This window comes from Anopheles merus, chromosome 2R (assembly GCF_017562075.2).
Source record: "Anopheles merus strain MAF chromosome 2R, AmerM5.1, whole genome shotgun sequence".
NCBI classification, from domain to species: Eukaryota; Metazoa; Arthropoda; class Insecta; order Diptera; family Culicidae; genus Anopheles; species Anopheles merus.
The window spans coordinates 18,009,027-18,025,154 of NC_054082.1; the positions used below are offsets into that span (position 1 = coordinate 18,009,027).

At 48.4% G+C, this 16,128-nt stretch overlaps 1 protein-coding gene across 2 annotated transcripts in view; it reads left to right on the forward strand.

The window, feature by feature from the left end:
• Nucleotides 1-449: 449 nt before the first annotated feature.
• Nucleotides 450-16,128, forward strand: part of LOC121590616 (ecdysone 20-monooxygenase) — a 29,071-nt gene continuing 13,392 nt past the window's right edge. Inside the window, exon 1 of one of the 2 annotated variants that reach the window (XM_041910434.1) lies at nt 450-1,014. The gene's annotated coding sequence lies outside the window, so the exon portion shown is untranslated. Of the gene's footprint in view, nt 1,015-1,471; nt 1,834-16,128 lie in introns of those variants that run through there. The other variant, XM_041910432.1, reaches the window with a different exon arrangement.

Here is a 16,128-nt window from a genome sequence, read left to right on the forward strand (position 1 = left end):
TCTCATTTATCCCCGCAGCATCACCTTTTAAACTCCCCCCGGATCCCTGATCACCGTCGAACGCGCGCAGCAAGGTAAGTCCCAAAACAAACAAACCGGCCGCCTGCTCTCTTCGCAGCGCTGCGCGGCACTACACTCTCACTCGCGATCATCCCGATCGTGCGACCGAGGCGGAAGATCGCCAGCACCAGCGCGGCCGCATAAGATTCTCTTGCGGCACGCGTTGGCCTGCTTGCTCCCGCGCGAGATAAGCAGCATCGCTCCATGCGCGAGGATCTTTCGGCGGCCGGCGCGTCGTACCGTCGACACCGCGGAGGCGCGCTCTCGCGACGCGTCCGAAAAGCCGAACGCCGAGCCGAAACCGCAGCTGTAGCGGCGTCGCTCGGAGGTGTGCTTGTGTGTGTGTGCGTGTTGTTGGATTGGGCGGCATGCGCTGGCATCCCCTGTCCGTGCGGCAGAAAGCGCTCAACGTTGGTCCGGTGCAGAAGTGCGTGCTCCGTGTGTGCGTCCGATCGCTTTTGCTCTGCCTTGTAGTGGGGCCCTTGCACGCGCGCGCGCGCCCCCCCCCCGTGTTCTGTCCCTTCGATCGGTCGATCGGTGTAGTGTATCCTTTTGTAGTGTAGCGTGTGTGTGACTGTGTGAACCGGCGTGAATGGTTGCCGATTGCGTGGCCGGAAGTGTGACACCTTCAAGTACGTGTGATTAAAGCGTGCACACTAGAACAGCCACACACGGTCACACACGCTTGGTGCCGTGTGTGTGTCTCTCTCTCGCTCTACCGTGTGCGTGTGGTTCAGGGCTCAGAAAACGGCTTCACACACCGCCAGAACAGAGAGCGTGGTAGAACGACACAGCAAAGGAGAAGGGTGAAGCAGGCAAGCGAAAAAAAAAAAACGAGGCTGTGGGGCAAAGTAGCGCCTCCTCCGTGCGCCGAAGATCAATGTCGCGGTGATAAGCAGGCGAGCTCGGCCGCCCGCGCGTTCCTGTTGTGCCCTGCGGCGAAATTCTACAGAGGTGAGGAAGCGCAAATCCTTTTGCCACAACAAACACACACACACACACACGGGCACCAACGAGGATCTCCCGGCAGCGAAAGACGCCCTTGAAAGTTGCCCACGTCCATTGCCAACGTCATCGGAACATCAAACAGTCGCAGGCAGCGAGAGTGAAGATTCCACCACCCTGCGTACTCCCGTTCCTCCGCTCCCACCTGTTTCCTTCCTCTATTAAAGGGAAGCTATTTTAGGAAGAATTCCCTTCGTCTCCCGCCCCTCTTCCCTCCCCCTCGAGCGTCTTTGTGAGTGAGCGTGTCGCGAGTGCAACAAATTCTCAAATCAAACGCTTCCGCTGGGCGTACAGGTTGCGCCATTACCACCCACCCGCCTCACATCTCCCCCCAGGGCGATAGTACGGTTTGATCGCCCTCCCTCTGCGCACCATTTTCCACCAACCACCCCCCCCCCCCCCCCCCCCGCCCTGCAATCGTGGGAACCAGGTGGGCTCGTTCGGTTTGAAGGTAGCCTTCACAGGCCTCCCCTGCGTGCGTGCGTGCGTGCGTGTGTCTACGTGAGTGCGTGCCGGTGTTCTGTTGTCGCTGCGTGTGTGCCGTTCTTCTGACAGCTTAATGTGGTAGCACCAACAACAACAACAGCAGCAAAAACAAACACACATCTAAGTGCGCGTCTGCGGTGCAGTTGCAGTTTGCTGCAGGTTGCATCATAGCCGCAGCCCGGCTGGTAGCCTTCCCCACTTCTTTCCCCCCTGCATTTATATATTGGACCCGCTGGCCGGAGCCCATTCAGCGAGCGTCTCGGACGGTTTCGAAGTTCTTGGGTAAGTAAGCGTGTCGTTGGGTTCCCTCTTTTATCTGCACGTGGAAGGCGGGGGTTTCCCAAGGTAGCAAAATGTCTTGGCCGCCGCTTTGGGGCACCCCATTTTGGGCGCGCGCGCGCCCGCTCACACACACGGTATGGCGAAACGGACCGGTCAAGTCGTCGGGTCGGGTATGCCGTGTGCCCAGGGATCGGTGTGGGCTTTCGCGATCAGCTGACACCTGTCACCTGTAGTTGGGAGTGGGCACGAGTTGGGCTATGTTGTGAAAAAAGGGTTTTAAAAATTGGATGAAACAAACGGGAGGTTTTTTTGTAATTATTAGGGTTTTGCTCCTATTGTTCTGGTTTGAAGCAGGCGATTCTTCCTCTCAGGTGATTCATCGGGGCACTTTCACACCCAATCGTGCCGTGCGTCATGTGTTAAATTTTGGGTGAAATTTGGCAAAAGAATAGCAAACACTGCGTGTCGGTCGCTTTCTTCGCAAACAAACTCTGTTTGCCGAAACGCACACACACACACACACACACACAAAATAAACTACAATATTAATCACATCAACACCAACGTCGTTGAAACCCAACAAACACTCCCATTTTCAAGCAGGGCGGATTGATTTTTTCAATTTTTATGCCCCTCAAGGAACCTCAACTCTCCCTGCCGCATGCAGACGTCGTGCCATTGATCCCTGTGCATGTGTTCAATCGGACGGTGATGCGATCGCGAGGGGGCGGTGGAGGGGTTGGAGGATCGGAAACACTTCAAAGCTCCCCCCCCCCCCCTCTTCTTCAACCACACCTTCAGCTATGCAAATAATACACTCCAAAGCCGAATTTTTGTCCAAACAAGTGCTGCTGGGAGGGAGAACACATGTTTTTTCGCGTAAATTTCGCACAAATTGTTTGTTACATCTCGGCAGGGCAATGGCATACACATTTGCACAAACCGTTGCCATTTTTGCACACTTACACCCGAATTGTGTTCGTTTGTTCTGTCGTTTTTTGCACTCCTCGAGATGCGCAAACAAACTTGTGTCACTGGTACCGATAAGACTGGTACTACTACCGCCCCCGGTAGGAATGTCAAACAAAAAACACAAACAGACACATCTGATGAGGGATGATTTCATCCGGGCACATTTCTTGGAATTTTGCAAGGGCGAAATTTGGTCAAATATGCGGGTCAATGGCGATCGACCGTATCGGGAACAAGTTCTGGGCTTTATTTGCTGCGATTGGAGTGTTCGATGGGAGATGTGATCATGTGATCCTCCCAACGGGTGCATTAGGCAGCGCCATCTATGAGCAAAACACAGCAAACCGCTCCTAATAGTAGAGTAACAGTGACGTCTCTTAACAATGCAATGTTACTATGCCACGTATAAAAAAGCACACACACACCCGTTCATCTAATTAGGGCTGCTCTCTTTTGATAGTGCTGCACGTAGTGATAGGTAATGGTTCGCCTGGAGCATGTCTAAACATTTAATTTATTGCCAGCTTACAATCGGACCGCGTCCAAGCCCGGGCCAGCTTGTGCGGAGCGTACGCTCGGACCACGACGACACGCAGATAACGACGACACGCCAAACGCAAACACGCAACCGCGCATCCGCGCATCCACGATCTTGGCGCCAGCCACCACAGCACCACCCAGAATTGTGCCCGGGGTGAATGAACTCCACCGCGGTTGGTTGTCCAAAAAAAAAAAAAAAAAACCGAGCAAAAAACAACCGTCACGTTGGTCACCTCCCCGGTGACGATGTGCCGGCTTTCATGCTTTGTCACCGTGTTTACTCTCGCTGTCACTTCTAACCCCTGCGCAAACGGAGCGGCAATAGAGCGTTGGCGAAGGGTTGAGCATAGCCATCTTCGATCAGCACGCCTCACCCGACCACGAATCTTCAGCGCGGAGGTGAAGTTCACGATCATGCGGGGACATTTCGTCAATTGCGCCGTACGTTGGCCGGCGCGTGCGAATGATGCGGCGTTACTTAACACTGCACGGCTTCAGCTTCACGCTGCCCAATTGCTGGCCGGCAAAGGCTGCAAAAGGGACTGCCGATGACCTCTAGGCCGACCTCTACCAAAAAACAAAAAAAAGTAGTACGGCTCTCCTCCGTCCTCCGACAGTCGATTTAATTCAACTTCATCAACGGGATGAACGGGACAGCGCACAGGGCGTCCGCGCGTATGATGGCAGGCGCGTGTCAATTTCGATCGATTTGTTCGAATTTGTTGGGGTTTTTGTTTTTCTTTGTCTGTTGCGTTAAATTGTTCAGATGACCGTGATTTTTTTTTTGGTTGTTATCTGATCCCGTTTTGTTTTCCGTTGGGCAGCTGATTGCTCTAGAACAGTTGACGATGACTTTGAGCGACCATTTTCAAGTTCATTGTTTCAGTCAATCGCTCACACTTTGTACGAAGAGTAAAAAGTGTTCAACTGATAACTATTCGAAGCTATCTTATGAAAAGCAACTAATGGGACGAACGAAAAATGGTAAAAGTATAAAAATGCCTCAGATTAAAGCACATGTGCCCTCACACGAAACACCGAAGACATTCTTTATCAAGACAAAATGCAAATAACCTTGGTGTCATGCACGCTTGCCGGCGATAACGTTGGGTCTAACTCCACTTGACATGCAGCATTTAGCGCTATAATTGGCTACTTTTACATCACTTTTATCAACCTGGCGAAGCAGCTTTGGCACAGCTACTTTTTCGTTCGCATTTTCCTTTCTTTAGCACTTATCTTGTGTGCGATCTTGCCCGTACATGGGTACATTGTCTTTCCTTTTTGCTGTACTGTGCAAGGGTTGTTTAGTTTTGTTTAGTTTTTATAGATTATACAGTATTTGACGCTAAATTTCGACTTAAATACCAATTACTTGTCTCTTTAATTAAAAACAAATCTTTAATTGAATAATTTATAACAAATCTGCCTTTAAGGTATTCATTTCTGCTCGATTGCCACAAAGATGCGAAGCAAAATCAGGTACTTTAGACGTACAAATTGATGATCACTGTCCAAAAATGAATGCTTTGGAGGCAACGGGGACGAAAATTGCAAAAAAAGACAATATTTCTTAAAATAAACATCTTTTTTGTGTTCTATACAAATTCGAACATTATATTGTAGCAGAATTACATGATTACGTGTGGTATGATAACTATTGACTCCTAGATTGCACCGGTAATTTCCCGGCAGTCAATTCCCACCACCAAGGTTTACACGGTACATATTTGCCCGAACTCAAACGAAGCGCCCCCAAAATTGGACAGAATGATACGATCTAGTCCTCCCATGGGGAGGGCCGTTCCACGGGAACTGCATTAGTTTCCGGAAGCCTGTTCGACACTCTGTTCACGCTTCCTATTGACCTTGATGACTTGCAGGCTGCGGAAAGAAACACAAGCGGCACCAAACACTGTCACCCGATAAGATTCGATCCGGCGACACTGAATTGACAACGGGCAATCGTCAGCTGATGCTAGCGCAGGAGCCGGCGATGGGTGGGTGGAAAAGATCATCTTCGTCGTGAGGAAGGCGCCGGAGCTGACGAAGCCAACGAAGAGGATGCCCCCAAGAAGGGCAGCGAAAAGGCAAAGAACGCATTTAAAACTGCATTCGATCCTCTGCAGGCGAATTGCATAATGCGGCGAGCCCCATGACTGCCCCCTCGCCTTGCATGCACAATGGATTATGCATTCGACATTCGCACCAAAGGGTGGACGGCTGCGACGGAGGGGGGGGGGGGGCGACGACGATGATGCCGAACGGTCGACTTGTTTGCCGTGAGGAAAGTCACATCCGGAAATCGATCGCTCTCTAGCCATCGATCGTTACCGTGACAAGGTGTGCGTGTGTGTGTGTGTGTGTGTGTCTGTGTGGTCGTTTCCTCTTTTCCCATTCCACTGACCGCACGTCAATTGGAGCAGGGTAAGTGGAGAGGGCCGATCGCAGAGGGAGGGGGTCGTGATTTATGGAGCGTCTTGGTGACCGATCAATTTCACCCTCCAAACGACGACACTATCGCGCGGGTGCCACCGCGAATCGGTGCTCATCACCTCACGCTCACTTCGTCGTCACTCACGCATCCATGCAAATTCGCGCCATCGCGTCCAGCCGCGGCTGAAGGTGAGCCACCCACCCCCTTCCGGAACACTCTCCCACTCCCGCCGATCGGACCGATCAAGATCAAGTGGTGGCGAGGTTCGCCTTCGAATGTTGTCCGATATGGGCCGACTTCGGGGGAGGATTTTCGCGGTCCGATCGATGTTCCGGGTTGTTTGCCGCTTTGCAAGGAGCCGGTTTGTTTGGGTAAATGTTGGCCAAACGTATTCAGATGTGTTGCTTAGCTTGCCCCAAAAAATAAACGTGTTCTTTTGGGTGGGTTTTTATCTACGAATTCTGCACGGGCTTGGCGCATGGGATGATCGTGACATTGAAGGGGCATGGCAAAAAAAAAAAACGGAGAACGAGGGGATGCGAGGTCATGATGGTTACAGTCGCTCGCCATATCTTTCTGGCCTTGGGAATCCGATGAGATATGCGACCTAAGCCTTGCTTCACTTCCTTGTTAGCAGATGCTCGACGAAGGACAGCCGTGGGGCCGTGAAATGCTTGCCTCTTTCTTACTGCAATGCTGTTATTGTGTGTTATAGATAATCTAGCAAAACTTTCATAGTTCAGCCGATTCGGCAACAACTGAGCTATGTTTTACTTTCGTATTCTTGTTTTGTTTTTGTTTATTTATTCACTTTATTGGTTCTTCGGCTGGAGCTTCTATTCGATTTTGAGATTTTCTTTTATTTGCTTGTGTGTTTGGTTTGTACTTTAGATGGTTTAACTATTTGTTATACTTTCTATGTTACTGTTCCCGATAATGTTTGTTTGTTTCATTTTTCGCTTTAGTTTTCCCATTTTAAGTTTTTATTTGCATTATATCTTTTGTGTCTCAATTATTTTACTCATTTTAATACACATTATTTCTGCATGTTTCTGCATGTTTTCTGCATGTTATCTGATTGTTATAATTATTATTATTTTATAGTCTTTAACTTGGTTTTGACACAATAATCAGTTTTGTCACACCTTTTTAAAACGATTTTAACATTTTTCCTTATCCAAATTCACCTGAATCACATGGATCAAAATTCCTCAAACATAATATGAAACTCTCTTTCGTCGTATTTTTTCAAACGTTCTAGTAACTTGAAAAATACAACATTAAAGTGTCCACGATCAACTCCCAAGTAAAATCGCCATGTGTCGAAATACTTCTCCTGGCTCTGCTCATCATGGCGTAGAACTTCCCACCAAACACACATACACATACACACACAAACACACACGGACGAACGTACAGACAGGCACACGTGGAGGCGCCAGGAGGAATGAACTTGCCATACTTGCCGGCTCGGTGCCCCGATATGCCGCATGCATTCCTTCGCATCATCGCAAAAAACCAGCCACACACGCAGACACACACACACACACTGACTCCCCGGGGATCGCGCATGTTATGCAACCCTTTTTTTTTGCTTTACGATCACGTTCTCCCGCTTGCAATCGAGACGGGGCAAATAAAAATAAATAACGAAAATAAAACCAACCACAGGGAGTGACCGGCCGGGAGGTGCGGTCCGGGAGTCTTAAGCTTCCAAAGGGGGAAGCAAAGCATGTGCACCGTTGCACTGCGGCATAGCGGGAAAGAATAGAAGCGGGAAAAGACGGCAAGGAACAGGACCGCTCCCAGGTGTGGCATGGAGGACGTGTGGCAAGCACCGACAGAGCAGCCTGCGGAGAGGGGGGGGGGGGCTTGATGATGCAATGTGTTCCCGGGGAGTGTGCAACGGGGTCTATGTTTTTGGTATTGTTGTTGTTGTTGTTCTCGTTTTCTTTTCATTTTCGTTGTTTTCGTTGCTGTGCGCTTAACGGGAGACTTTTCATTCTATCACTCATTCTCACCCGGGAGCAGCCGGAGCAGCCGCAGCAGTGATCGTTCACAGGCAGTGATCGTCCACGCGGCATTTCTGCGTGCTTGCCATCTTCCAGCTCTACCCCCACTCCCTCACCCTAGGTCAAAAGACAGTTTGTCCACCCATCGTCCGGGGGCCCAATCTCACCGCCACCACGGGAGGAATGCTTACCACCACGCTACGCAACGGCGTTTCAGTGGGCTTCGAGGTTAGCAGGCGACGCGCCATGAGTTAGAAGCGCGCCCAATCCCTCCCCCCCCCCCCGCTGGTCGGGGTGCTGCTTAAATCTGCCAATCATCAGCCGCTGGCAGAGCCACAGAAGAGCCTAAAAATAGAACAACGGCACGGCAGAGCAGCACAACTCATCTACAATTTATGCAATTTGAGTGGCTCCCGGGTCAACGTACCCGCTGGCTCGCTGCTGATCGGCTCTTCACGTCGGATCTACCGGTACGAAACGATTGCATCAAGCATTATGCTTTCGATTAGTGAAAAACAGCTGTTTTTCTTTTCGCTTCTTTTTCCTCTCCGGGAGCAGATGCCAAACAGGATAGCCGAAAAGATCCGGAATTAAACCGGTTCAATCGCAGCGCTCCATGCCATGCCAAATGCAGCACGCTCGGATGCACCACCGCTCAACCGCCTACCGAAACCGAAACGATCATGCAGTTAAAAGAAAGAAAACAAAAAAAAACGCTACGAAACTGGCCAGCTCAAACAAACAACAGGTTGGAATGGAACATTCACAGCAAGGAATGGTTTGGAAACCACCCTCAGGGTGAATGTGGACACACGCGCACAAACACGCCGGAAATGGACCGCAATTTTGTGCCCCGCAACGGTTCGCGGTGGTATCAACGGGATGGTTGCGAATTTTTGCCAACAACTGGGAAAACTGTTTCCTGTTGCAATAAATAAAACAAATCGAAAACATTGGCACACGGAACACATAGCGGGTAGAGAGCATAGAAAAACAAAAACAAAAAAAAAGCGCACACTGGATCTATGATTGATGGTTCTAGCGAACCGTTTTGCAGTTCTACCGTTATGAACATCCGTCCGTCCCGGCTTTATGACTGTGGCCAGTGGGCATTGGGCCAAACAGAACCTGATTCCCTTCTGTCCACTGCGCGCGCGCACACACACACACACACACACACACACAATGATAACAACAAACAGCAGCAAAACGGAGAGGAAGGAACTGGTAGCATGACCGATCCCGGGGAATTGGGCAAACGTCCCTCTCCGTGTGATCGAAAAATCCGTTCCGAAGAAGACGCTCCCCCCGTACCTGTGTGTGGCGAGTTCGCTGACCATAATGGCACAAACAACGGCTGAAAGTCAAAGAACTTTTTAAAGTTCAACGGCCTGCTCTTCTCTTTCCCTCGCTCTCTCTCTCTCTCTCTCTCTTGGGGTTGTTCTTTTCCCGCTCTTTTGGATCTTCTCCCGTTCGGTGGGCGAATAAGTTTGGAAAAGTGGCAATAGAATCAACCACGCACGTTCATCTAATGGCGCTGGGAGCGTTAGTCAGGGTGGGGGAGAGGAGGAATTAAAGACACACACACACACACACACACACACACACACACACACGACGACTCATCCAAAGCAAAGTGTGTGATATGGAGCGTTCCAGGGTTCCAAGGGAAGGCCGCTGGTGGCATGAATTAATCCGCGGTCGTGGCGTAGGTCAGTGCAGGTGAATAAACGGACAGTTCCAGAATCTCTCTCGCCTTCTCTCTCTCTCTCTCTCTCTCTCTCTCTCTCTCTCAGTCGCTCTCTTCGTCTCTCTTTGTTCTGTGCGGATTCCAAACAAAAACAAAACAAAACACCCGGGAAGACTCTGGCCCCGCTAGACCCTCCGAAGGGGCCAACCAACATCCGCCCATGCTGGTTGTTGTTGACGATGTTGCGGAATGTTGTTGTTTTTTTTTTGTCGGTGCCTGTTGCCATACCAATCTCATACTAATTTGTACGTGTTGTGGCGTGTTGTTTTGATTTTGTTTTTGAAGAAATGAGTAGAAAAGAGAGAGAGAGAGAGAGAGAGAGAGAGAGAGAGAAACAGAGAGAATCTTGGAAGTAGCACCTGGGACGGTGGGTGGTTGCGGACGATTTGATGTTTTGATGATACGCTTCGATGGGTTTTGGGTTCTTCCCACCGAATAAAGCACACACACACACACATACACAGAGACATACAAGGGTAAGAGAAGGAGGTGCGCACCCAAAGGGGTCATTCGCCTGCCATTCCGGCCAACCGAGGCAAATGACCCTGTTTGCGTCATTCGAGGAGTGTGTGTGCCGATTTCGAGGTGCCCCAAAACAACAAGAACGCATAAGGGATGAGCAGGGATTTTCGGTCCCGCTTTGGGGTGACTAAGAACAAATAACAGCACCTCTTTTAGAGAGTTTATGTGTGTGTGTATGTGTGTGTGTGAGAGAGAGAGAGAGAGTAGCATGGCAAGGGTTGAATATTCTGGATGACTTCTGGAGTACACGCGCAGTTTCGTTTTACGAGTCTGATGTTATGATGCTAACGAAGAAGTGAATTTCTGCTATTATCCAACGTTACGTTGTTAAGACCAAGGAGCCGTTTGCCTGTATCTTATACACCCTGCCGGCAATTGAGAGCCTCTGCCGAAGACTAACGAATCGGGAAACATTCTCCTGCAGACAGCACGCAAATTGATCGCAATCCAGACCAATAACGGCTAACATTTGGGGGAGGTGGTTGACGATCGTATCCTGGAGGAAAAATTGACATCAATTAACACCATTGATTCAAACATCTTCGCTCTCCAGGGCGGTATCTTCCCAATGAATCCCTCCACAAACACCAACGGCCCGCGTAGTTGTCCCCCGCAGTTGAAGGGACAAACGGGAAGTTCTTCGTCTTGGAGCATCCCTCCTCTTGCAGATGTCATCGAACCGTCAATTGAATGGTACTTCCGCGTGTTTCTTTTTTTTTTTGTGTTATACTTAACTCTGCCCAACTGCGCCATCCCAATTCGGAACGGCTGCCCTAGGTCGATGTCCGCCACGCCGTACGCCCTTAAGGCACTGGTGGGAGAAGTTCTTGACATCAATTTACAGCGATTGAGTTAAGTCAACTGGTAAGACGCTGTTGCTACTGCCGCACTGCTACTGCCGGCAAGCGGCCGAATCAATTGCCGAAGAAATCCTCCCGGCCCAGTTCCCATGCTGTCTCCGCGCCGCTTGATGCGCTTGATACATCCATTTCATCCACAGCCAACTCGGACGCGGCGGCGGCGGCGGCGGCGGCGGCTACTGCTGGGTACCCCGTGCTGTGGTCAAAAGGAAAGTGAAAGTATGTCAGACGTTTGTACGGCCGCACGTCGCACACACAGCCATTTTAGCTACGTTGCATACAAACTATCTTCCGTTTGGAACTTGCACCACTCCTCTCACCGGCCTGCGCGAGCATCCGCGGTAAGATGATAGTTGCAGTGGGTGATTGAGATAAATCACGGCCTGCACACACACACACATACGAACTCTTAGCTCAAGTGTGTGTGTGTGTGGCTGTGTCTCTGAGGGGTAGATGTCACAAAAGCAGACAAAATTATCTACACCCAGTGGGTCAATTTAGTCAACTGGGGCAACCTCCCGCCGGTTGAAAAGTGGGTTTATGTCGGATTCATTGAACCCAATAGATTCTCCCGCTCCACTTGTCGACGGTCGTGTTTCTGGGTGTAATTCCGCGGCTGACCTGACCTGCAGATGCACGCGTGCGGCCGCGCGCGCCGTCTTTTTTCAGTGTCACTGTTAACCGAAACCGAACCGGGTCCGTGCGGTGTCTGTGCGGTGACACGGTTTTGATAATTAAACGGTCTGAGAGGCGTGATCTTGGCATCGTTTCCAATGGATGCGACCGAAATGGCCGATCGATTGCACGATCGCGTGGCTTTTTTAGTTTAGTGCACAAAGCAATATCGGACACCCGAACAACCGATCCGATTTTAACGGTGCAGTCCCGGTGCAGTGACCGCTCGTCTAGACGGGACGGCTAGAGTTGTCGTCTAGTGCTGTCCCGGCGGGCCTGTCCTGCCCCGATGCCTCAACATTTCCCAATAATTACCAGAACGATTGCTAAGAGAGAAGGCTACACGCTACTTAGAATCTTATTCCTTTGCTCCAGCGGCTTGCCCCTGGAGTGGTGGTGGTGGTGGTGCTGCTGCTGCAGCTGATGATGGTACGGCTTGCTTAATCAAAGCTTCCATTATCATCAATTGCCACCGGGCGGTTCTGAGATGAACGGAATGCACTGCGTCTACCAGCAGTGCCTTCTTTTGCGACATCTTGCCCCTCGCACACAATTGCGGTGTTTATTACTTGTTTCGTTCGCCTTTTCTTCGCCCTTCGCACGGTGGTTGGTGCATCATTTTCTTGGATAAGAACCCGAACGGAACGGCAGAGAACTATCTACCCCCTCTTCTCCCCCCTTTCCTAAAACCGGAACACTTAGCGATGATTGCTGTCCCGTCCCAAGCTCTCGTCCACTGCTTTAATTAAACACTTGGCCCTGGAAAGGGGGGGGGGGAGAAAGATTCCTTTGCGAGTCCTTTGCGCTTTCCATTTTTCCGCTCCCGCTCGCTAGAACCCTTTGCGTTGGGAACGACCAATTGTCAATTTTACCACACCATTATCGACCACCCCGGAGGAGGAAAACAGTAATCCCTCCGTTCTTGCTTGTGCATGTGTGTGCGAGTGTGTCTGCGTGAGTGGAGCTTAAAGAACGCTCAAGGCGCTTCTCAATATGTTTTCCATCTCGGACGGGCTTTTACTTTACAGGTTTGGTATGGAACGGGCACGATTCTTCCTGCCTCCGGACGAATCTGGTTTGTTCATTAACACCAATAAACAGTTCCACAGTTACATCATCATCGGCCGCTTTTTACTACTGCTTTTAATGTGGGGTGTGTCTGACGCAGATGCTGCCACAGCACAGCGAGCATGAGCTGCGACCTGAGCTACAACGAACGGAATCGTTCTTGGTGGTAAAGTAAGTACTGTGAGTGTTCAGACGACAGTGTTTGCCCTTGAAATGCAGTATGAAATGGGTTCCACTTTAAAACCTTGAATGGTGTTAATTGAATTGGTAAATACAAATTGATTTGAAGGAATGATCAGCAATGGTTTGTTAATCATGCCAATTTCAAGATGTCCCAGTTCGAACTAGAGGATTAATTGAAAGCAAAAAACTAATTACATTCTTATCAGAACGTATTAGATCTAGCTTAATTACTGGCTTGCAGTTGAAAAAAATTAAGCTTATTTATGCCTTAATGCAGCTCTATTCCTCATAGAAATCGTGTATGATCACTTGATCGTAGCCGTATTTGTTCTAATATCACTGGACAAATTACATTCGTGCGATTGTAGCATTTTGAAGGGGGTTAGTTTAAAACGATAGGCTCCAAAGATTTGGAATCCACAACATTCTTCTGTCTTCCTCAAATTTACCACCACAAACCAGGCAAAGCATTTCATCGTACAACCAATCCATGATATAACAAATGTAGCTTTCTGTTAAATTCGAAACAGCAAATTACCGACAAGGTAATAAAGCTTTAATTTAAGTACCATTCTACTCGGTCATATCTAACTTAAAACTTCACTGCGGGAGCACGTTACATTACCATATCTCTTCTACTGGGACCGGTCTTTCGGACATCACCTTCACCTGCATATCGGTGCGCGCCGGTTCTGTAGCGCCAGCAGCAACTAACACCAGTCTCACATCATCCCATTTTGCGTACTGTGCGTGTAGCAGCTATCACAAGCTCCACAGCTAACTGGCACGTTCGATTGGATTGTAATTAGAATCATTTTCAATATTCAATATCAACCACTTTCTGCACCGAGTCTGGCACGAATTCAATCAATTGCGGCGTGCGCCGTTTGGCCAGCAGTCACGGTCAACACGATCAAGCGCGTTGCGAACCGTTTGGCGAGCGCATTGGTCAACAAACCCATTAGTCGGGTTTTGATGGACCACGACCCCTCTTTCCCTCTTCCGTTCTTCCGCTGGGTGGAGGATGGTAAAAGCACCAGAAAGCTTCTTGCTGGAAGCAAACCAAACAGCAAACAGGCGAACTCGTTACTAGGGCGCTGATGGAGGCAATAGTCATACTGCTTACTGCCCGCACTGCTTCGCTTACGCACGGGATGGCATTACGTCAGTCGAATGGCAAAAGAAACAGCACGACACACGTAAAAAAACATTTGTTTTGATATTAGACACCGGGCCCAGCTCCAAGTGTTGGCTTTTTAAGGGCCATGAATTATTGTGCAGTCTGTGGCTTTTTTTTCGGGGCGGTGGTAGTGTACTACTTTCCGTAAAATTTTGATTTGCTTCACAATTTTCCTATGAATGAACGACTACGTCAGAGGTGCGCTTGCTGGGGCCAGGCACAACTACGCTTGCTGTGCGTAACCATGGCGTCAGCTTTCCACCCGACCTGACCAGCACACAGCAAATTCCTTCGCTTGCTGTTTGGAAGGACGTTTGCAAAAATGGATGAATTTGTACAATTTTGTTTTATGGTCAATTTCTGTGCCAGGTAATTGTGAGGAAAGCACGGTGGCCGATAATTGATTTTATTTGCACATACACACAAAAAATAAATAAAAATTGAAGAATGTACACAATTGGGCTTCTGGAGTAATCGATCTTGACAGCGATCGAATGACACAGTACATTTTCGATACTTCGATCGATTCACTTTTTTTTTTGTTGGCCTGTCGCACACCCCAACAACCAGTATCATCTTACCAGCTAGTTACGTCACAAATTGCCGATCCAAGTAGAATTATTTATGCAAAGTGTAGCAAAACCACTGTAATGCAGCCCGATCCCAATGATAATGCACGTGAGGATAAATCGTCAACAAAAAAAAAGAAAAAAAAAACACTCACTTCCTCCACATGTGATTCCCAGAGGGTGGGGGCTGATAATGTGACGTCTACTTCCGCTGTTGTGCCAGTTTTTGCTTTGTGCAAAGCGAGGCAAACTTTCGGTTTTGTCTATTCGTTGCAAAAGCGCTCACTCGCCAGCGATCGTGGGGACGATCGTGCTTTGGAGAGGAACTAGCCCTTTTTTCTACTACTTTGTACTTTGTACCCCCTTTCTTGGTCGCTTGTGCTGAATTGTTTTTTTTTTTCTCATTCAGTCGATTTATTACTAGAACGAGGGCAATACGTTTGCTTTTTTGTTATTTGCAAGTAAATACCTCTCTTGTGGCATAAATATGTTTGCAATGTAACGAAACAAACAAACAAAAACACACACACATACTGCTAAGAGCAATTGCAAACCACACGAAGGTCAGGTTTAAGGCGCTCTGTGAAGGAATGGAAAGAGGAAAAGTGGTTAAAGAAAAAGTGAAAGAAAGAGAGAGAGACGAAGAAAAAAGAAAATCTAGAACTGAGCTCTTATCGTGACGGGCAGCATAAAATAGCCACCGCGCAGTTGTGCAGTGCATCTCGTCGGAACAATCGGATCGGAGCGACGAGAATGCAAAGCACGGGAAGAGGGGCGAAGGGGAAAGGTAATGAAGCATAATGATGACCGATGATGATAGTAATAAGAAGGCAATTGTCTTTGCGAACGATCGTACCCATCCGTGGGACGCGCCCCGTGGCTGTGCGGGCGAAGGTGCGAACAAGGAATGGAATGGCGTCTGTGTGTGTGTATGCGTGTGTGTGCCCACGTTTGGAAAGATCCCTTCGACCTTCGGTGGTCGGCTGGAGGTGGTTTGAGTGCTTCAACGTTCATTAGAGCATTGTTTGGGAGGGGCGAAAACGTTCTTGAGCTATTTTTATTTTTGTCGTGTTCTACCACTTTTCGCTTTGTTTTTCTGTCAGAAGTTTGTACTGGCGATCGTTTGTAACATTGGAAACAAGGGTTGGAAACGATTGAAATGGGTTCTTAATTCTTGGAAGAGGTTGGTGTTTAAGTGTTTTTGTAGTGGTCATTTGTTGTATTTCATACACTTCACCTGTTTCCTTTATTTTGCTTATATATGCTTATTTGCTTATATTATTCTTGATTTATTTGTTTCTTGATTTATTTGTTCATTTATTTATTTATTTGTTTATTTATTCATTTATTTATTTATTTATTTATTTATTTATTTATTTATTTATTTATTTATTTATTTATTTATTTATTTATTTATTTATTTATTTATTTATTTATTTATTTATTCATTTATTTTTTATTTTTTTATTACTTTATGTATGGATTACTTTTTTCCGTTAATTTAAATTTAAAAGAATTTGCATATGT